Raw genomic sequence first — 25360 nt, forward strand, 5'->3', positions numbered from 1 at the left:
TGGATGTTACGCCGATGACACGGCGATTGCCATCAAATCCTTCAAATCCTAATAATGCTATTAAAAACATGCAAAAATTCACCCCTGAGATCGAAAATTGGTGCACGACATAGCGCATATCCATTAACACACAGAAATTGCAGCTGCTAATTATCAATAAAAGGCAATTGAGAACTTCTTCCAGAAGAAGCCTAAAAATTTTTAATATATGCAGTCCCGACAGTTAAAAAAGCCACGTATCTCGGGATTGTTTTAAACAGACAGTTTAGATGGAAAGACCACGTTATTAAAGTCAGAAGTAAGGCGCATCAGGTCATGAATAATCTTGCACCCTTACTTGGCAAATCTTCAAAGCTTGACCTTTTACGTAAAAGACATTTGCGTACTGCAATAATAAGGGCGATTTTATCCTAATTCTCCCCCTGCATGGGCGACAGCCACTGAAAAATAAATTTACAAACTATAAGTATTACAAAATAAATTTATGCGACTCATCACCAATGCACATTATTTTGTGTCCAACGATATCAGTTTTCGATTATATTCGTCTGAGAGAGAACAGTACTATCAGACCGTATGCGGCCCACATCACCAGCGACGCTAAATTTCCTACTTAAGATTGTACAAGATTTCAATATGTTGTATATCCCTCCAGGCGGCAAGGCCGTATATATGCGTTCGAAAGTAATGGCTCTCATAGCGGCAAGGCAGCATATATGCGTCCAAATATTTTGGTCCTCATGGCGGCAAGGCAGCATATATACGTAAACTTAAATTTTGGCACGAAACGGCAAAGCAGCATATATACGGCCTGTCTCAGAGTGCCCTCCCCTCTCAGCTCTTAATGTAAACTGACAGGTGATAATTTTTCTCTGCGGGAGGTAATTGAGGAGAGGAAACTATCTATTCGCTAGGGGCAAATGGGTTTTATCGTTAGGTTTTGAATAACAGCTCGGAATAAATAGCTCGTTCAAAACTTCCAGCTGTTCCAGCTGTTCTGTGCTTATACCAGCTATAGTAAACTTAAATGTTTATGTTCGTAAAGAGAATTTTCATTTTCCAGCCTAATTATTCTCCAAATTTTAGATGCAGTTTGGCAAAATGTAATTGGAATTAAAATTAAAATTGCAAGAAACTGCAACAATATTTTGAAATATGTGATTTCAATTATATTGCAATTGTAATTAGCTTCGCAATTACAATTAGAAAGTAAGTACTTTTTAAATGCAACAATAATGTATGTAATTGCATTTTAATTCTTAAGTCTTACAATTACAATGCAATGATAATCACAAACATTATAATTATATAATCTAATTACAATTACAAATTTTATTGCATCTGATCACAACTACGGTAATATTAGCTAATTACAACGTAATTTTAACTGCAATTGCAGTAGGTAATTATAACTACGTAATTAGGAATGTAATTGTCTCTGATAATTAGAATTACTTCACATAGTGCAATTATGATCATAATTGTAATTCTAAGTGTAGTATGCAATTGTAATAAAATTATGCAATTACTAAGTAGTTTTAGTTAAAAAGTAGCTGTTTTTTAATTACAATTACAATTTATGTAATTTCATTTAAATTACAATTACTCTATATTTGTGAAATCCAATTTCATATTCAATGCAACTGCAATCATATAATCTAATTACAATTACACTGTCATTGTAACTCCAGTAAGTAATTATAATAATGTAATTAGGATAGCAATTGTTTCTGATAAAAGCAGTTACGTAGCCCAGGAAAATCATGATCTTAGTTGCAAATGTAATTGCAGAATGCAATTGAAAACACATAGTAAATGGAATAATGTTATGCAATTATCTTGTAATTACAATGTAACAATTTTTAATTACACATACAATTTACTCAAATGCATTTTAATTATAATTGCATTTTAATTGTGAAATCTAATTGAATAAACAGTATAACTGTAATTATATAATCTAATAAAAATTACAATGCAATTGTAATGACCTCTTAATTAAAATTGCGCAGCAGATGATTGTAACTATTTAATCAGAAAAACAACTGCCCCTTATAATTTCAGTGACATAGGCTAAGGAAATCGTGATAATATTTGAAAATTTACAGTCAATAATATTATATTCGAAATGTTTCTGCATTTTGGATAATGAGTTTTTTAAATAATACAACGGGATAATCACCTATAAGAAAAATATTAATATTTTCTGTCATGTCTTCTGAATCATCTTACATATATTGTAGTTTGTGGTACCAGCATAAATAGGAGTTTATTTAAAGGAAATATTTTATATAGACCGAAATGCACATAACGTTAGTAAGCAAATATGTATGTTTATGATCTTCGATATACATGTGAACTTAAATTACAAGATTAAGGGAAAGCAAGCAAAGAGTTTATGCCAGTGCAAAGGGATGTTTTCGCAAAGGATTTGTTACGAGACGCTTGTCTTGTTTACATTACACAAGAAATAAATCATAAAAATTACATTTATCCTTTTCTTTTCAGAAAGGAGATCATCAAGGACTAAACTAAGTCTCATAATTTTATCCAACCTATTGCTTTAGCTAGTAAAAAAGGATTCTGATCAGCAATCAGTATGCTTAATTGCTGTGTGTATTAGACATTTTACTAAATCCATTTATTATGAATTACCGCCCAGACAGTAAAGCGGTTCGTGACTCTGGTTGCCGTACCGAAGAGCCTGGGTTCGAATCCCGGATAGGGCATGAATGTAATTTGTTCGTCCTCTTCATAGGTGGCAACGGTGGCCCACGTATTAGTTCCCTCCTTAATAACATGATCGGCCTTAGTAGTGAACAATGTCTATAAACGGCTACTACCTGCCATTGAAAAAAAAATTACGAATTGGTCTTTTATTCAACATAACACACATTTTCCATAAATAGTTAAAATGCATTATTCAGTTACAAGTGAAAGCACTTGCATGAACTATTTTCCATTATTGTTTCACGTAAGAATAAATAAAAGTACAATTTTCTTATGCACCTGTGCTTGTCATATTATTTGGATTACGGTAAAGACTGCAAAGATGCTTCTGTGGAGGACTTTCTAAGGAAAACTGGCTCATGTTCACATCACCCGTTAATAAAAGCAGGAAAACATCTTTATTTAATTGAATGCAACGAAACGTTTAAAAAGAATGATGTACTCATAGAGAACTTTCAAAAATAAAATGATTTGTATTCATCTTACACATAAGGAAATCCACGGAGCTATCTAAACATTTAGATTGTTTGCCAAAATGGGCATCCGATTTGAACTAGTAGTATTCAAAAGACGACTTATTACCCTTCTGAGCGAAAAATCTAATTGCTTTTGAAGTTATATTGTAATTCGAACAATCATTGTATTACAATTATTATTATTATTATTATTATTATTATTTTCCCCAAGGGCAGATTGGGAACAGTTACAGTGTAACACAGTCCATTAGTCTATACAAGGCCAGAAGTTGCAGTCACTTTATTATGGAGGCATCTAATATGTGGGCTACTATCGCCTCCTATGAAAGGACGAACAGTTATAACCATGCCTTCTCCGGGATTCGAACCCAGGCCCTTCGGTATCGCAGTCAGGCTTCCCTAACCACTTAACCATCTGGGCGGCACAATTACAATTATAACTGCATTAGTTGTAGTTTTAACTACAGAGTAACTACAATGAATTACCAGCTTTTCTCAGTCAATAACAGATAGCTTAAACTTTAAAGATAAATGGAAGGTCTTATAATTTGTCGAATGGCAATATTCTAAGAGAGTGTAGTCTCCAGGATGGTCGAAGTTTAATTACAGTCTTACATTTCGCATACTTGCAGCACTTGCCCAAAGGCTGTTCCAAGATTATTTCTGTTCACCTCATCCATTAATTTTGGAGACAGAATCATGTCTAGAGACATTTTTTTCTGAGGACAGTATCTTATATAATAGAAAAAAAAAATAATAATAATAATGCGTCTCCCTCAAGGTGCAGGAAACAACGAGTACTGATAAATTTAATTGAAATTACAATTATAATTCTAGTTAATACAAATACAATGTTACTTTAACGGTTAAAATTACATTATAGTTCTAATGGCAAAAATATCAAATGAGTGTTATAGATTAGTATACTTTTACTTATCACAATATTAAACTTTTAATACCGTTTTATTTTATTTAGCTTATCACAATATTGAGCTTTTTAAATACCGTCGGTACTGAAAAAATGTTTTACTACTGTCATGAAATGTATATTCGATAATAGTTTCTCATTGATGTTTTTCTTATATATTTTTCTGCATAATTCATAAATGTTTGCAATGGAAATAATTCTGAGGCTTTTATAATACTTCTAAATTTTCATGAAATAAAGTTCCATTAAGGTTTACTTGAAGGAGACTCTCAGTGCAAGCACTCGAAAAGAAGTTATGCTACATTTACATATTATGAAATGGTTGAATGTACAGTATTTACTTGTAACAGCGGTGCTCAATATATTGCGTTTTCTAAAAGAATGCATATGTTGCCTAAAATCGAATTTAAATCACTATAATCAGAATATATGGCTAAAGTATTAAATTGTAATTTTTACAGCATCAATCGAATTAGTGGATTTTATTGAAGATAAAATTGTGTTGATATTGACAAGCTATATTAGTTTTTGTACTATAATGAATGCTAGCTAGTAGCTATATGAATATAATGAATGTACTATAATGAATGCTACCTAGTTGCTACTCTAGTTAATAGCTAGAGTAAAACTCAGGATATGGTAACATTAAATAAATAAATAAATACAATTAAAAAAAAAAAAAAAAAAAGAAGAAGAAGAAGCAGAAAACGAAAGCGAAAAGGAACTGAATACATTCGGAAAGAGAAGGCTATGGTGAAACGTGTAGACAAAGTGTTAATACTATATGTGAGAAAATACTAAGGACAAATTGAAATACATTATAGCTACGTTTGGTGCTTTCTATATTATTTGTATCAATATTAATATAAGTACCGAAAAATACTTAAAAAATAGGTATTTTCGAAAATTTAAAGGAACAAAATTGCAGTCTGAGAATTTATTGCAGCGGAACTTTTGAAGTAATTTGATGCCTTCTGAAGGTCGCCATGGACATAACAATTAATAACTGTCAGCTTTTACAACTAGGAATCAGATAAACTCTATTGTTTTGTAAACCGGACTGTCTAGTAATGTTTTCGGTACGCATTTACCATTAATATTTTAAACTACATTTTGCACCAATATTTATGTTTGCTCTCCCATTAAGGAAAACAAATATAATAATATAAGTTATTAAATTAAAATTCCTGTGTTTAATTCTATCTTTAACAACAGCCATAAAATATATGGAATTTACATTCTTACCACAGATGTGGTAAGTCATGAACTCATTGGCAACTTTGAAGAGCATTTGCAAACTTGTTGGTGAGTTAGGAGAGGGATGTTTGTTTGCATATCTTTAAATTTATTTCAACGATGCATCCACCACCACCTATTGTTTTACATTTTTCTTCTTCAATACAAGACACGCACAATTCTAGGCTTTTTTTCACCGTTGTTTTCCCTATAAATCTTTTTAATAAAATTTAAAAAAAAAAAAAAAAAAACAGAAAATTGCAAAATTTTGGCACCAGAATCCTAAAATGAGAAAGGAAAGAGAGGCATGTGATGCCTTTTATGTTGTATGCATGCAGAAAGCAACATCGCCAAAGATTTTACCAGACACAACAGAAACTGTGGTATGTGGTCCACCTGAATGCTGAAATTCCCATAGGAGGGATCACAATCTGCAACCACACTGGTGAAAATATCTGGAGAAGTGCTGTCTGGGAGAATGCTATGTGTATACTTGGGTTGCCATATAAATGATTTTTAGTGACATGTGTAGCCACATAATTTTTTCTTCGCATCATGGTCTAGACCATCATTACTTTTTCACAGCATTCTGGTGAGGTTCAGAAAATTAGAAAGTACTAAAATTCATCATTTTAGAATTATTTTGAGTAAGTTATACACTTTGTGAACTGTGATGAACAAAAATTAATAAGCTGTGCTTCCCTCAAACCAATTTCCTTTCTTCCACATAATGATTTATTTGCATATATCAGAACTTTACTATTGCAATATGTTTTTGGAATGGTTATTATTTCAATCTATGAGATTTTTATTTTACCACCAAAGAAAACACACAGACATCATTGCTGGGAAATAACTACCTCTAAAAATCTGACATGTATTAATAATAAATAGATACCTTTGTCACAATTTGAATTATCATTTTTAAAGCACATATGCTTTATACTTTATATTTAATTATGTTAAAAAAAAAAAAGCACTATCCTACTTGATCTGGTTTTCCTACTTGAGCTGGTGAATGAACTCACTAGTTTGACTCATTGATTAAGATAACATAATCTGTATGTATGGCTGTTACAGTTATATTATTCTTCAGTTCAGAACTAAGTAAGTGCTACATAGCAAAAAGTTAAAGTAGTTTTTTTTTAAAGTGACCATTGTTTCAGCTAACTTTGGTAGAAAAAATAAGCAGCCCTTAGATGCTTTGTCATGTTCAAGTAACCTAACCAAACCCTCGTTAGAACATTATAAGTGACTACAGCTATAGTTGTGCATAGAACTTTGCAAATAGAAGGATAAATAATATAAATGAATTTTTTCCAGATGAATCTTAATACATCAACACCATCAAGGATCACATCCATGGTCTGCATCAAAAAAATGCCACGTTATGTCATGCATTATGTATTCCCATACAGGTCTGAAACCAAGTGTAATCGTATGGTCCATTACATACCAGTTGCCTTCACGTTTAATGCTTGCAGTTGCTTCACATTTTAAATGCATTATGTCATGCATTATGCATCCCCATACAGGTCTGAAACCAAGTGTAATCGTATGGTCCATTACATTCCAGTTGCCTTCACGTTTAATGCTCATCGGTGGCCAGGGCAACCTGTATGAGTGCAATGGGCAACAAGACACAGGAGCGTCAAAATTTTTAGAATTTTAGCAGGAACTGGAAGGCATAATTTGCAAGCAGCAGTTATTCTATTTAGGTGATAAAATATCTAGCTCTGGCTTCGCTAGCAACCAAGCAGTAAAGTAGTTGAATACTGATAATTCGACCTGGGTTTACATTCTAGCGAACAGGTTGGCTGCACGTGTGTTTTCATAGTTTTCTGCATATATGAAATATGTATAAGCTAACTTCTCTTTGAAAGTACCTCTACCATTAGCCAAGTTACTATACTGTAATCAAATAAATTAAACACCCCCCCAAAAAAAACAGCGTCCATGTTTAATGTGCAGTTGAACAGGCGCCATTGTTTAGGGCTACTGTAAATGATTTATCAGATTTAAAAATTCTAATATCGAAAATATTATGCATATTATAATGATTGAATCCAAGTAAAGAATGAGAAATTATCCAAATTTTCTTTACGTACAACAAATGTTTTGCTGTGTATGTTATGTGAGCACCAGCTACATTATGTACAAAAATACCATGTGAACACCAGGTGCATTTTGTACATAACATATTAACAGTACATTATGTACAAAAATGCACTCCTTAATGTTTGCCCAATCGAAGACTTCAAATGTGATAGATGATGCAGTATGGAAACTCGTACAAAAAATGTGAAATCAATAGCCATTTGGAAGTGTGCTAGGTGATCAATGTTCATAAAATGTATGTAGCATGCGAGGTAATTTTTTAGTTTCTAGTTCATTTCCAAAAATTGATTATTGTATGTATACCATTTATGAAAAGGCAGTGTTTTTAAAATCTGATGAATCATTTATTATTACTCTGAGGTTTTCGAAGCTCACTGCTGTCTATCTTTAGAGGTTGTCTAGAACTAGTGATCAACAAGGAATGTATGGCACATAACAGAGAACAAATCCTAAATTCCCACTATTTTTTTATTGATCTATTAATCCCTTGATCTATGATTTCATCAGATCTGTTATCTACTGAATATATCAGGCCTATGATTATAAAAAAACTAACGTACCACAGCCTACCCATGGCTACATCAGCTGAAAACTGGTAATAACTGAAATCTACTTTTCTCACATATTCTAGATGCACATCCAGTATCTGTTTATCTTCATGCAATGGCTGTACGAGGTGGTATACTCCAAGTTTAACTGTTTTTTAAACCATGTACTTTAAGTCTAACTGATTTGCTTACACATGTACAGTTAAACCATGTATTAAAATTTATTTGTATAATAAATATGGCTTTATCTCCCGTCTTCAATAATGTTATGCTTTTAAAGGCCATCAGTGTTTTAAGATTACAACAGTTATTTATATTAATGTTAACCCCCCAAAATATTAAATCATTGTGGAAATCTACAAATTAGACAAACTGCAATTATCATTTTCTTCTAATATTTAATCTAAAGCAACGGTTCTCAACCTTTTGACTAACGCGTACCATCTAAACAAAAATTGAAAACCTTTAATATCACCACCACTCCTGAACAAAGCTCAAATCACATAAATTTATGAGTGTTAGAAAAAAAACTCAATCAGGATGTTGGGTTTTAATTTTTTAATTTAATAGTTAAAAATACTTTGCTTCTTTGTATACCATGGTTGAAAACCCCTGATCTAAAGAAATGTTCCTATGTTGTTTAGATTCATCCACACTCATTCTGCAAATAAATTGAGGAAATTTTTATATTTTTGTCTATTAACAGTCAAATGGTAACTGCGTTAAGTGATAATATCAGTAGAACATATTCGCCGTACTGATGATTTTCATACTCTTTCTCAAATGTACACATAACTACTAATAATTTATTCATAGTAAATCATTAATAGAAGATTTTACGGTTCAATCCTAGTATCCGGTGCACAAGGGATTTGGCGACTTTATGATGAGCAGTAAACGGGACATATACGATGAGTAGTTAAACGGGTCATTTTGGTGTTGGCGATAATTTCAAAATCGCGCCAAGACTGCACCGTATACTAGGATTTTACCGATTTTACTCTTTGATGAAACACATTTTACTTAACTTATCTTTTATGCACTTTTGTAACATACATGTTAAACGTCAGTTTACATATTTTCTAATTAATATTTCTTTCACTTAAATCATCATTTCCTAGAAACCGGTATTGCTGTTTGTTATTAATTTTTCATTAAAATGCTTTCAGAAGTTTTTTTTTTTTTCCTTCTCAGAATTTTACTTCATGTGATGAATAAGCATTATTTCCATTAAGTTGGAAAATTTGGATCTAGGAAAATATACAGTTTGTCCAGTTTTGTCTGACATCATTCTAAATCTCAAAACAAATCTATAGCACATTACTTTAGAGACAATTTTGATTAAAAAATCTGTGCAAAATAACATTAATAAGAGAAGTTATCCTAGCTGTATCTAAGCAAATGTTCTGAGATATATATTTATGTAGGTATAATATATTTATGATATATTTTATTATAAAGATTAAGAGTTTTACTAAACATACATCACTTAACCTAGCTTCATATTTAAAGACACAAAACATTTGTACACTGATCTCAGGCAGGTCATGGCTGGCTTGGTCTTTCATGTATTTTCTAATCAGAAAAGCAGGTATGAGACAAATATCATTTAGTAGCTTCCATGAGAGCATCTCTCAAGCAAAATACTTGTCAAAATTAATTAATTAGCTTTTAAAGGTACATTAAAAGTATGATGTTATGAAGAAGAGAAAAGTTTCACAAAGCAGAAAAAAAATCTAAATTATAAATTAGCAGGAAATCCAGCCTTAGTCCTACGAAGCTTTATTATAGCACTATTATATTTATTGTTTTAAACTCTAATTCATTTACTCAGAAAAACCATTCTATTAAGAAATTTTATATAACCATCATTAAGAAAAATATATTGTTTTTATATGACTACTTCATTTTAGACAACATATTACTTTATGAAGCCAAATAATAGATATACAAGACTTAGTTGAATATCAATTGTGTAGATCTTTTGAAATTTTAATATATAATTAGGTGCTTTATTAGTGTTGGAAACATGATTTTGTAAGTAATTATTTTCTTCTCAGAAGACATGCTGTATTTTTGTCTTAAATCTGGCTGGTATTTTCTAGGGAAGATAATCTTTTAGAAGACTTTTGCTTACATTTTTGTTTGATTTATCCCTTAGAAAATTTCATGAATATCATGATGTTGACTGAGCAATGCTACTAAGGCATTAGTTTTATATCATTATGCACAATGGCAAATGGTATGAGAGCGACTAAATGGCTAGTCAATAAGACAGTGATTATTTCTGGTGTTTTTTATTAAACACGATCTGTAGCTTTCATAAGTATAATAAAATCTGAGTTAGTAATTCATCATGAATCAACTTGACTGCTTTATGTAATCTTAAACAATGCCTAAGACCTATCGAAAAGCCACTTTAATAAGGGAGTGTACCAAGTGTCTTTCTAAATTTACAGCTGATATCACTCAAAACAGTTTTATGTATCTTATCATGCACATAAATTATGTCATGATGCAAAATATTTTCCCAACATGATGATAATGTAAGTCGAGCCTCCAGCAATGCACACTTCACATTATCAGATATACCCCATTAAATAGAGAGTTCCTGATTTCGAAGCAGAGAACCACTGTACACATATATAGCAATCCTGTAACTGTCTAGTAGTGGGTGGTTTTACTATACTTTACCTTGTTGTAATGATGCTATTAATTATATCTTCAAAGATATCCCTAATTAATATATATTCAAATATTAATTTGATCCAAGACACTCTGATATTTATTAGTAACAAAGTGTCATGCACATATAAGTGAATATAATTATTTTGGCTTTGTATATATTGTTAATGTTTACTTCAGGACAGTTTGGCTATGTTGTAATTGTAAGTCACTTTGTTTTTTATTTGCAATCTACTGGTGGTTGGGAAAAGTACTATAAAAGAAAATCATCTAATATGAATGTGTTGTCAACTCCATTGATGGCTGCATGAAGTCTTTAGGCGCTATCTATCCTGCATCAATAATTTTTTATACAGAAATATGCAATAGTTTTATAAACTATGTAAAGTACTTACTCTTGAAGTCTCTTAGATAACTGTTAATCAATAATACACTAATAGCCATTAAAATTGCTATAGCATGAAGGAAAGCAAATAAAAAAAAATATTTGTTGTGCATAAATAGTATGGCATGAAGACAAAATGATTAAATTTGTAAGCAGCTTGGGGGTTTACAAGGGTGCGAAATCAGTCGAAACAACTGCTCCACCTGGCAGCTAAAAACGGCCCTTATCCAGTTAGGCACTGAGTAGAATTTCACTTGAATGACAGAAATCGGCATCTCATTCCATTCTGATTCAAGTCCATGCCACACTTCATCAATCGTATGAGATGGAGAGGGTTGCTAGGCCAGTCCTCAGCAAACCACGAGCAGGTATTTTCAATGGGTGACAGATCTGGAGACCGTACAAGCCAGGGCAGCAATCAAATGCACTGCATACCGAGGAAGGTCAGAACACAATGTCCAACATGTGGTCTTGAATTATCCTGTTGGAAGATTGCATTTGGCAGGCCTCAAAGATAGAGCACAACTCCTGGATGTAAAATGTCACAAATGTACCGATCTGGCATTCAAATTACCATCGATCCGAACTAAAGATGTGTGTGCCATGTGCTCAGTGGCTGCCTATACCATCACATTATGGTTCCTATGCTGATACTGAATGCAACCAGGCGATGTGCGGTCTCCTTGGAGCCTCTAGACACTTATACGACCATCAGAATAATGCACACAGAAACGGGACTCGTCTGAAAAGACGACATTGTACCCCTCCTATATCCAGCTTTGTTGTTGGACACACCACAGTAGCCATCTTTCTCTGTGCTGCATTGTTAAGGAAAGCTAAAGTAATGGACATTGTGCTGATAATCCATGCTGATGCAAACGTTGACACACCGTACGAGCAGATACTGGGCATGCTGCAAATATGCCCGTTTTCTGACTAATGGTCTGTGATGTGGTTGTAAATTTGGAGGGCTGACCTCACAATATGCCTGTCCTTTCGGGTATTAATCATGGGACGGCAATGAGATCCTGCATGCCGTTCAGTATAATCCTCAGCATTCCATACATGCCATATTCGCTTAACAGTGGTTGGATGTCGACTAGTGCAACGGGCGATATCACAGAACAATAATCCACACACTCTATAGGCAACAATCCTGGCTCTATTGAATTCTAACCCTTGCTGGTAAGCATTTCTTCTTATTATTCAAGGCATACCATGATATTCTGAGCACATTCCAACCTTGCAAAGTGCTTTCCGAATGACAAATCCACTACACAACTTTTTGAAATTATTAATTCACCATGCCAAACTTTGCCTAGAAATACCATAATGACTGTTTCCAAGTTTTTGAATGCTTATTTTTTTCCTGTGATTCACATAAATTAGTATGCAACTGAATACCCACATCCAAAACTGAAACAATGTTTTTTGATACATTACTTGTGACAATGACAAAGTAGTGTTCTAGTTTGCCTTTTTGTACCTTTTTAAAAGACAGACATCATCAGAAGTTGCTCTATATTTTTAAATAATCGAAAACAATATTCTTTTTCAGAATATTGGTTATTACTGCAAATATTAACAGTCCTCCATTTTTTAATTTTAGTTCCAGAAAATATTAACATACCAATGAAATATTGAAAGATTAAACTGTTCTTCTGTCAAAAATTTTCAAAAGTACAAAACCAATCTTGTTTTATTGAAAAATAAATAAAAAATCCCTTCATGCCAAGCTCCAACTCCCTCAAAATTGAATCTCTAATGTTATATCACAACCTCTGATATTTAATCTACTCTGATATCTAATATTTAATACCTCTAAAGTACAATAATAAATACTTTTATGCTCCGGTAACGAAATTTCTTTTGCATAATTATATATTTTGTTTGCCGAAATTTGTCTTCCTAGTAAACATATCTTATGCCGTCCAAATAAAATACTTCAAGCGTTATGTCTGAAAAGGTTGGTGTTCTATATTCTTTACCAGCTGTACCTTTTAGCGGTTTATTATTAATTCAGAATTGTATATGCATACAAAATTTATTACGTCTTATACAGCAAACTACAAATTACACTTCCACAACAGTTAAGAATCCATGCAATCGGCTTGTCACGTGACCAAAGAAGTGACGTTTTTTACGTAGCAAGTCGGTCAGCCAATAGTGATTCAGCATTGTCACAGCAGGGGGTACGGCGAGTACGTTTTAGTAAGGCTCCTCTAAACCAGGCTGAATCACCAACTTTTCTCTCTTGGCGAGGGAGGGAACGCGCTACCAATTTTGGCGCGTTTATCGCACACGCTGGCTGAATGTCTGCTGTTTTTTTAAAGATTTATTTTATAGACGCGCGGCATTCAGCGCACATAAACTTTTCGGATAATTTATTAATTCTCGAATAGTATATAGACGTTTTCACTTAAATAAAAATTTCGCGTATATTTTGTAAACATATTCAAAATAAATTATTCTTTAGATGTTTCAGTTTTGTTAGCAGACTAAAATAAATAAGATATGAATAAAAACTTTCAATAGTGTCAAATGGGGAAATAGTTAAAGCGTAGAGTGTGCAAATAAATTTATCTTAATGACATTTTAACAAATATTTCCATAAAAACACTAAATTCATACTAAAAAAATAACTTAAGAATATGTTGTCATTTTAGTCTGAGGTATATGGAAATAATTGTGCAAGACTCTGAAGAAACACTTTCTTTTAAATGTGTGAAATATTTCATAACATATATGGAAGAAGAAAGTACAGCATTCTGTGTTTTGGATGCTTTTCATCAAATGTAATATAAATACGAACTAGAAACCATAATAAAATGTCCTTCCTCTTCAATCAGATCACCTTTGTGTTGCATTGTATTTGTAATACTTCTAAAAATCCAATTTTTACCTAAATTAAAAAACAGTTATTCCATAAAAGATAATAACTTTGAACGTATATAGAATGAATTTTGTAATTTGAGTTATGTTACAAAATAATTCATAGTTTATATATTTTATACTAATAATTTAGATAAAACCTGTCCAATTTAAGAATGTGTGTTAACCACATTCTTAAATTGTAAAAGGACGACTTAACCCCACGTAATTCATTTCAAAGCATAAAAGAAAGCTTATTTTCTATTTTACACAGCAACAGCATTTTCATGCAGTCAAGGTTTTTTAATTGCTAGTTATTATACATAATACTTAATTTTTAACACATTCTTATTAGAAAGCATAACTAAGAAACTTCTTTTTAAAGCACCACAGTGATTGCAAAGAATGTCGTTAAATTTACAAAAGTATTGAAGATATATTGAACAGCATTATAACAAGAAACTACTGTACAAAATATGTAAATTTAGCATAATTTCTTTTTTAGTATTTGCATAGTTTCCTCCAAATAAACCTCAATGGGAAGTTATCTTGCGAAAATTTAAAAGTATTAAAATGGCCTCTATTTAAGATGTAACTGCATTTATAATTATTTTGTAATTGTGAATAGATTATATTATTGCAATTAGATTATGCACTTACAACATAATTGCATAAAGTAATGAAATTAAGAGTTCACAGATACAATGTAATATAATTACAATTCTAAATTGTAATTATAATCACTTATTTAATACCACAATATTATTACAATCACAATGTAATTTAAATTGGGTCCTATATTTGTATACCCTCCACTCAAAAGGAGGTACTGATAAGCCTGGAAGTTATTATCAACAAAAAGCCTGTTCAGGACAGCTTGATGACAATTTCCACCGGGCGAAAAGTACATTCTTAAGCCCAGGCAAATCATGACAATAAAAATCATTTAGTCTCATGATTCACTATATTTCAAACCCTAAATTTGAATTCTGCACCAAATTATTTACCTATATTTTAACATACTTTATGAATTATTAGAAGCGATATGGCAAATATCTTCTAAAAATAACTGTAAAATATTTGTATCCATTAATTGATTCAGATACACACTTTTATTATTTAAGTATATCAAAATAACAGTTTCATGTTCCTGAAATACAAAAATTATGAAAAAAGTTAAAAGTAATATTCTTAGAAGCATATGATATTAGTCACCAGCTGCAAAATAGTTAATTTTTTGCCCTAAATACAAGTTTATTACACAGTAGTCAAACGTGTAACTTAATAACATGTTATATAAAAAATTAATGATAATAAGTTTATCAGAAATGAATGAATTCTGCAAATAAACTTTCTGCATTTGAAAATTTTCTACACCTGAGGGAAGAAAGAGATCTAGTAAAATTAGATTTATTATAACTTCAGTTGGACCAAATACCTTCTCTCTATATATATGCATCACTAAAGAAATAAATAAAATTATCATGCTTAAAAAACAGATGTACCATACCAGTTTTTTCCCCCTTGTTACCCTTTACATTGAGAAATAACAAACAGTACAACGCTGAAAAATACTATCCTTGAAATTTTGTTTAAATGAAGAAACACACACCATCTTTTTATTTAAGCATTACACTTCAAAAACAAATACACATACCAATTTATTTTCACTAGCCTTTATACTGATAACATGCCATATAAAAATGAAAAGAATTATCCTTGAAATTTAGATAAAATGAAGTAACACAATGGGAAAATTTATGCACACGGACATCTTTTCTCTATTGCATGTTGTCTGACATGATCCACAAGTGCCTAAAAATGTATCCAAAGAAACACATTTCAATATTAACAAAAAATTGTTTACAGATTAAAATTCATTTATTTCATACCAGTATTATAAAGATCATGCATGAAACAAATCTGCTTTCCCATATTTTTAAGTAAAACTTAACTGAAATTTTATACTGGAAAATATGCTATATTTCTATATATTAGAAACAAGAAAATAATACCATAATAATATACTCATAGCCTAGCAGAAAGTAACATATATAACATCAAACACAGAAATTTATATACTTGTAACCTAGGAAAAAGTAATACATATTACATAAAACACATAAATTATTTAATATAAAACCTACATACCTTCTAAAATTATTTTACTTTTTGTTTCTTATTGGCCGATGCTGATGAATATGAAACGTTATGGGCTCTTTTGTTGATAAGATGCTGTGTAAGGCCTTTGCATCTAGTAATAAAAAAATTATCAATAATTACTTTCTTAAGATTACAGCATTCTGGCATGGCCACATGCGTACATTTATCAATTATTCTTTCAACTAATTCTTTTGTGATGGCTGATTGTAAACCAAGGAGTACATCTTTACATTTTTGAAATTCTCGTTCAGCTTCCCTACATATTCGATACATTCCTGAAGAGATGACCTTCAGTCCACCTTTATTGCTATGTTTTGTAAGAATTGTGCGATGCTCGGGTATGTCAGGTTCCAGCATGTCTTCTGAAATGATCATAGCTGTTTTACAATTTTCACATATGCTTTTTTTTTCAACAACTTATTATATATGGCTCCTGCGATGTAATGTATATCATTTTCTTCCACAGCTGGGGGCAAGCGACGTTTCACTGCCACTGCAGAAGAGGTAGATGGCACTACAGAATTGGAGATAGGATGCAAGACCTCCTTTCTGATAGCAACCTCTAATTCAGAAGCATCAAAGAGGCTGTGGTCACTTTCAGAACAATAATTTGGATTATTGATATCTGAAATGAACTGTGATAGGCACACTAATTTCAGTGCTCTCTTGGCTTGCAAAGCAGTAGGCTTTGCACCCGACTTTCGTCTAATCTGTGAAAAGGCATTTTCCAGCGCATCTTGTGTCAACCTGCCTGGTAAGAAAAATGTAAACCCCTCGGAAAATAATTCTTTTGAGAGTTTCACAACACTCAATGAGCTCATAATAATGCAAGTTTGAAATGGCTTCCATGCTTTCCCAAACTGAACAGTTTCAGTCACATGAATGAATTTCAATAAAATATTAAATTTCTCATCTTGATTTTTGATAGTGATGCCTTTTTTCGGATGCCTTGCAGTCATAATTGTAAACCATTCTGCTACAAGTCTCAGCCACCATGCAGAAGTTAATGCTTCTTTTGCAACTTGGTGTAAAATAACTGCTTTTTCAATAGCAGCAGCTGTTTTTACAGACAACAATTGCACAGCAGATGCCACATTCATCGAGGAAAAGTGTGTTGGGAAGAGATGAACTCTGTTCAAGTGATGTAGAGATCTCAAGGCAGCATCTGATTCTATCTCACTTGACCAGAGTCGTTTCACATACACTGAAGATACTATCCTCGATGGCAAGGCATGCTGCTGGCGAAATTCCTCTGGTAATATCATAATACTTGAAAGAAATGCATTTCTCATGTTTTTAATGAGATGTGGTACATCTGCAATACTGTGAATGAAAACATCAAGTCCTCCAATATTGTAATTTGTCTTCCTATCTGTCCTAGAGACAGATACATCCAATGACGACCACATTGCTCTGTTATTGCTTCCCATATCTGAAACAGAGGCTCTTACAGTTAAACCTATTTCTGTAGCTGCTACTACAGTTCTATGAATAAGATCTTTCATGTCAGAACCTGATGTTGAAGGCCCTGTTAATTCATTGGCAACAATCTGTTTCCATGATGTTTTAAGGCCTCTAAGCATTACAATAGTGTAATGCTTAGCAACTGCAGGTTTTCCTAACGTAACATTTCCAATGAATGACTTAGACGATGTATCAAAATTTTGATATGAAGCTATTTCCATTTTGTCAACTAAAAGGCAGCAGTTCCTATCAAGAGCATCCAATGAATGAACTTTTGTCTTGAGGAAAAAAAACAAATTTTCTAAAATGCTGAAATTTATTTTTATTTCCCTAATCCTCCTGTTCAAGGTACTGTACGATGGTGCTGGATATCCAGTACTTCTGAGGTAATTATATCCATGTTTGCCCAAAGCAAATCGCATCTTCAGTCCTTTTATAATGGACTTTTCTGACCAGTTCCTTTTTGACTGCACAGCAAGGGCTCCTACTTGCTCATCGGACAAAAATGATGTCAATTTTGCATCTTTTTCTTGAAGCTGTTGCTCAAGGAATTCTATTTTTTTTTAACAACTCTTCATTTGAAGCAAGTAGAGTTTCCTAAATTCAAAAAGAAATAGTAAACATGTTATGCTGTGATTATTTTTTTAAACAATGGTTGGATGAATTAATATATTTGTAATAACAATGATTTTTTCAACAATTTTTTTTGGAAAATATTAAATAAATTACCACTTCAGTATTTGGCTTAGGACATCTTACTTCTCTTATCCTCTTGTCAGTTACAGATGGTGGTGGATTTGGAATGCTAAAGAGTGTTGGTACTGCAGTTTTTCTTAGTTATTTTCTATCTTTGCATAGTGACTCAAATTGAGATTCCTCAAAATGATCCTGTAAATACATAAAGTAATAAAAAAAAGTATACAAAATAAATAAAAGTACAAAAAACAAACCACACAGTGAGGTTGTGCCAAAGGCAGCAAGCATGAACTGTAAGTAAGTATAGGCAATAAATAAATATGCAGGTAATTAAATTAGGCCCAGTATTATAAAAAACTGAAACAATAAATAAACCATGTCTAACATATCAGCAGCAGCATCTTGTAAGCTTGGGCAGAATTTAATTATCCAATATTTATTTTTTGCCTATAATTTAAAGTGTTCTTTAGAACATTATCCAAAAATTAAATGAAGTAGTGTTTTGCTATAACATTAAAAACAACTAAAATAAAACTTTATATTTCTTGCTATAGTGCTCTTACAATAGATAAGAAAATTTCATAACTTCTATCAACCAATAAATGCGATAAAGGTAAACTCCCCTTTTATAAATATGAAACAAGATAAACGAAATAAATTTGTGGTAAAATGAATTACAAACATTATGTCGAAATGACTGACACTGAGCATGTGTTTGTTATTTTAATAGTAATTTAATTATCAATTACATGTAGCTTTAAATAGGAATTAGGTATTTTAAGCCTCTTATAAATTTTTTCTTAGCGTTAAAGCTCGATAACATGAATCAAAAGCAGAAAATTAGTTAAACTACACTGTCTCACTAGTCGTAAGATTATATTACTGAAATATGCATATAAAAACAAATTAACATTCTATAAACGTACATTAAAATACCGAAACGCAATAAAAATCAATAACATTTATACTTAAAAAGCAACAAAGCCGGGCTCATGTGAATCACTAGAAGAGGCGCCAAATTGGCTATACGAAATCGAAAATTACTTTAATTATTAGGGGAAATAGGCTTCGTCAAACTTAAATCAATAAAACAAACCAAAAAAAATTGCAAGAAAACCTGGAAATTAATGCAATATGCATTTCAGTGTTATTTCTTATTTATCAAAAACGAATTTTTTAACGTTTTTCATTTGAAAATTATAAATAATTGGCTACATTATTTCTCTGAATTTATAAAACTACGATAAAAAAATACTTTAAGAATTATGGTATAATTATGCTATAATAGTTATGACATTTTGATTTAATACAATTACTTTTGCTTAATACAAGTGTAGCTATTTTTATATTTATATGGACGCGCATTGACCTTTCTGCCTCAGGTGAAAAAATATCTTGGCACGGCTCTGATAAGCAATTAAGATTAAAAATATGCACAAAATTAGTAACAAGGCAATACAAAACTTCCTTTTCTGTTTTAGATTTCCAGAAAAAAATATCTTTTTTCGTCTAACCAAAGCATGGACACAAAACGTGTTCCTTCCTCCGTAAGGGCAAAAGCAGCCCATCTGCTTAATCACCTCTGGGCGGTAATCAAAGGACAGTAGGAAACCATCACATTAGTGAAACGACTTGTTGATCGCCCTACAAGGCATGGAGGTAGGAAGTAAGAAGGAGTCGCCCTAAACAAGTTTCACCGTACCCTGCTCTGAAGCACCGGCGATCCCTACGTGGTGACCAAAACATTGGGTCATTTACCATTGAGTTCTATGGGATTTGACGCGTTCGGGTGTAAATATTTTGTAATTACGTCGCAAATATACATATAAATGTATATATTTTCTTTTTCTACAACACTTCAGAGTCCTAAGTATGTGAAAACAACATATTTTTAAACAACATTTCATTCTGAACGGAATTAAATGCTATACTTTTCACAGGACAGTTTTCTCAGAATGGTTTAATTTGAATGAAATATTTTCACAAGTTTTCGTTAATTACATTAGAAAAAAAAATTAAGGTAGTTCGATTTTATTCGGTTAAGGTACAAAAATTAAGATCAAAGTTTATTGTATTATTAATATTAAAATTATGCATTATTTCTTTTCTATTTATAGAGCTTCTTCCTAAAATACTTTCTTAAATATGACATGAATTTTTGGCTTCTTTTAAATCGAAAAATGTAAGTCAATTTATAATTAATGCTCTATTCGGTTCATTTTAAATTAGAGAATTATTAGGAAAATAGTATTTGACTTTCTCTGAACATTTCTGAAAGGGAATAAAATAATTTTTTTTTTTTTTTTAAGTATTATTTAAAACTTGTAACTGAGTTATTATAAAATGTAAAGTGAATAATTCTTTTAATTATACTTATCAGATTTTTTTTTTTTTACCCTTCATTTCAACAATACATATTCCAAAACTCTTTATTACGTTCTTAAGTGCGCATCTCATAGCATTTGCTTTACAATACCTTTTAACAGATTGCTTTCCAATACGAACAATTCTTGCTTAAATAGTTTGTTAACGTATTTGTCAACAGGATTTCAATTTATGTTTACAATTCAATATTAAGGTTATTATATATTTAGATAACATTTATAATCATTATAAATTAGATACATTTAATCATTAGATTTCTTCACAGTACTATCAAAGTTGTTTATAAGTGAATAAATTCTTCATTTCAAATACATTTATAAATAATTTAATGAATATTTAAGTATTTTGTCAAAGGCAGATACATGCTTTTTGCAAGCACATGCATAAATACCCATACATATTTCCTATTTATCATTTCCGGCATGTGCAAATCTTTAATTTCTGTGCATTCACTATATTTTTCGTGTAAAGTAATTTACACTAATTTAGCATACACCCGAAAGTTTTACATAAAAAATATATATGAATATAATTTGAATGAAAATTATAAGTATTATTTTTAATACCCACTCAAAGGTAAGTTTTTCTTCAAAATTCCCCCACGATGGCATCTCTCTCTTTAGGCAGATAGCCCTTGCATGCGTTACTCTATTTAATAAAAACTTAATCTGACCTATGTGCCTAATTACAAATATTTTAACATACATAATTTTATATTTACATTTAGCCATCAAGTTTCAAACTTTTCAAATCTTCTAGAAAATAAATTTTGGCAGATCTCTTTTAGCAATTTTCTTAAAATCTATATTTTTGTAGTGCAACAGCTTAGAATTTTATAAAACAAATTCATAATCAAAATCGCTGTTGTTAGTTATCGAAAAATAACCAAGATGTGATTTTTGCGTAAATGTCAGTAAACTATACAAATTGCTATTATCCATCACACTATGAATGTTTCTTTCATGCGAGAGTGTCCCTTTTTCGATTTCTATGGAACTGTCGTGTGTCGAAATACTATCAGAATTTTGTCAAGCGAGCTTCTGAATGTAAACAAAAAACACCCCGTCTGGTGACCCAAGCTTCAAAGCAGTGCTTCACTTCTAGCGCGGAATGGCCCCTCCTTCCTTTCCTACCTCCATGCTACAAGGAGGGGGGAAGAAAATCTAACAAAGGCCGTTTTCAGGACAATTTTGGTTCACTCTAAATGAAAAAAAAAATGTAAACATGGTTAGTTTTTACTGCAGTTTTCGAGACATAAATAGATTTGAATGCGAGCCGCCCGGTGGGATATAGTGTATATACTATTTTCTCCTATTTACGCCTATTTTTATTCATAACTGTATTACTTGCATTTCTGCATTTTCATATTTTATTTGTGTATTCATGTATTTTAAGATATTAAATGTTGAAAATAAAATTTTTTCATTGTAATACTTTTGAATTCTTGCCATCTACACATCACGAACACACACTTTCAGATTTCCACTAAATCTTAGCCTCTCCTTTTTCACGGCAATCATGGTTCTTTCTCCTCCTTGTGACTTTGGTCACCTCTCCTTTTTCAATTCCGATTCCTCCCACTTCCCCAACGTCATGTGCCCTTATTGGAAAAAATGTCATTGAGCTGGCAACGTTGCGTTCAAGACAGCGACAGCTCGGCATAACAGTATATTGATTGCAAGTGCTGATAGAAGGTGTTTAAAACTTTCGTACGATTTGTTTTCAAGACAAGTTTCTATGACTTCCAGAAAACGAATGGAAGATTCTGAGCGCTGGCGGGCTGTGGCCGCATTGAAGCAGGACAGTCGATCACACATGTTGCTCTCTTCTTCGGCGTTCATCATTCTGTAAATTCACGTTTATGGAAACAATTCCAAACCACACAGACAGTTGTCCGAAGGCCCGTAGCCGGTCGCACAAGGGTAACAACCCCCGTGGAAGATCGATATCTAGCTATTGTAGCCAAGCGGAATCGAAGAGCGACCTCCAGACGTGTGATATCTATGGTTACAGCGCCCATTGGCAAGGCGATATCTGCAGCTTCTGTACGCCGAAGATTACATATGAGTGGATTGTACGCCCGGGTATCTCGAGTTTGTGTTCCTCTATTCGTCCAATCAAGAAAAGCACGATTACAGTGGCGCCGAGAACATGTCAGTTGGAATGCGTCTGACTGGGGCAATGTCATGTTTACTGGTGAGTCAAGATTTGCTTTGGAGCGAGATGACAAGCGTATAAGGATATGGCGTGAACAACGAACGCGCAATCAGTCCGAAAACATAACCGAACATCACGCATTCCGAGGCGGAAGCATTATGGTGTGGGCAGGGATTTCGTTAGGATACCGCAGCGACCTGCACATCTTTAAACGGGGTTCTTTGACGGCTATCCGGTATCGAGATGAAGTCCTAGAACCCATTGTGAGATTGTACTTTGCAGCAGTTGACCTTACTTTTGTTTTAAGCTGCGGTCAGACGGCGGCATAAAGAGCATAGAGGCATAGTCATAAGGGCATAAAATACGGGAGTTCCGTTCACACCCGCGAGACGGGGCTCTAAGCTGTGGCCAATGAAAGAAGCTAAATATGCGCATGCGTGGGTTTATCTACACCTTTCGAGCTCTGTTATCTACACTTTTCTAGCTCGATTGATTTCCCGCGCTCGCTCTGCTTGTTTTCGTCATTTTGTGTCATGACTTTTTCAGCTCACCACAACGTTTTACTGGTTCAACAGAATGCTCTTTTATCTGCTCTCTTATAAGCCAAGAGGCAACGGAAGAAGGTAAAAAAAGAAAAAGAACGAAATGGTCTAGAGATATTTTTTGGAAAGACCAATACTTGGTTGGCACATATTTCTGTGCAAAGCAGTATGGAATATTTCTGCATTGTACTGTAGTACTCTCTATACTATAAAAATACACATGCATATTTATATATATAAAACTTTCTTCAATTTTTATATATAATTTCTCTTAAGAGAAATACGATATTCTAAATATGCCTAATTAAAAAAAAAAAAAAAAATCTTGAGGATAAGTGGCAGATAATCTGTATACAATATTTTTCCATTTTGCAGGTGTGAAAGCAGTTAAGCAGAAAAGAAACATGTTTCTGTGCTTAGCACTCCTTATTCACTGTCACTGTCGATCGCTACAGTAGTTGGCTGCACTACCAGTATCAATTATCACTAGTATTAGTACCCCCAACTGGTCACCATAACCAGCAACCACAACTAGTACAATACTATGAAACGTTCTCCCAACAATGTATTTTATGCTCAATAATTAAATATATTTTGATGTGTTGCCAGTTGTTTGTATACACCTATTTCTAATAATTTGCATGTATAAGCCGCACCCCTGAAATTCATATGCTTTTTCTGAAAACAAAAAGGAGTTTACACTCGAGAGACTACAGTACATAGTAAACACTAACTTTCAGGAATTTTTGTGGATAACTCTGCAAACTGGTATGTTTACATCATATGAGTAATTCAGATTAAACTCTGCTCTGCTGTGAGATATCATAGATGTAAGTTTCATCCACATCTGTTGTCAGAAGTAATTACTTTTAATGATTCTTCATTTGCAGACAGATTATGACAATTCTTCATTCACTGGCAGACATGCATATTAAAGTACCCCAAAAAATTTAATTCAACATATGCTGCCATTTCTATTTACGACCAATATCTCAAAAGTAATTTCACATTGACAAATTTTAGGTACCCACTTCTTCAAATGCAACAAAATTATAAACATTCATACCTTATCCAGGAATTTCTACCAGAGAAATAACATGAATTTAATGATCAAAATTCCATTCAAATGATAGTAATAAAGAGTAGATAATAATAACAAATACTATTCATTAAATTATAGTCCATGTTATGAATTATGTGTGCTATTCAGTTTCGTTAAAAGTAAATTCCTTTCATGGAGAACGTAATTAAAAAACAGAACAGAACATCAACAGGAGACAAAACTGTAAGAGCATTTTCTCAAAAGGTTAATCTTTTATTACTTATATAAAGCTTATACCATTAAATTGACTACTGTGACTATTCTTAAATAAGTGAAAATAATTTTTTCCTTTTTTTAAAGTAATATTTTTACTGTAAAAAACCAGCAGATTCTTGATATTGATTTGTTGTTTTAGTAAAATTAATTCATGAAGTTTGTTTGGAAAGAAAATCAGCATTTGAAGCAAATAGCAATACAATATTTTCAGCTTTTTCAATAAATTTATTCTTACATACAAAAATAATTAAATAGGAAGAAAATGATAGTAATAATTTATACAAAATAATAAACAGAAAGAAAGTAATAATAATAATTTACACAGAAAAAATAAAATTTTTGCAAGCATACATTTTTAAAAAAATTTTTATAATAATAAAATAATGGACGGGATCAATCATCTACAGGATCATACACAGCGTGCATGATCCTGAGCTTAACTTTCGCTTTACGAGTTTCATCCATATTTTGCAATTTATTGTGAAAACTCATTAAAAAAGGCATGTCATCATCGTAGATTTCTTGCGAGATCAATTCCTTATTTCTTTCAGATACGATTACAACTTATTCGGATACGATATGCTCCATATTAAAAGAAATGTCGCCTTCGATGTGACAGCGAAATCGTCTAATGAAAGCCGCTTCGTTTTAGCTTCGC

At 32.2% G+C, this 25360-nt stretch overlaps 1 long non-coding RNA gene across 1 annotated transcript; it reads left to right on the top strand.

The window, feature by feature from the left end:
- The first annotated feature begins 686 nt into the window (after nt 1–686).
- On the top strand, nt 687–17058 carry LOC146996179 (uncharacterized). The gene is made up of 2 exons (XR_015042000.1): nt 687–1209; nt 16607–17058. It is a non-coding gene; the product is annotated as an uncharacterized LOC146996179 (long non-coding RNA).
- Nucleotides 17059–25360: the final 8302 nt, after the last annotated feature.

This window comes from Stegodyphus dumicola, chromosome 7 (assembly GCF_044657685.1).
Source record: "Stegodyphus dumicola isolate Sdum_Otavi_A_Nest chromosome 7, ASM4465768v1".
Lineage (NCBI taxonomy): Eukaryota > Metazoa > Arthropoda > Arachnida > Araneae > Eresidae > Stegodyphus > Stegodyphus dumicola.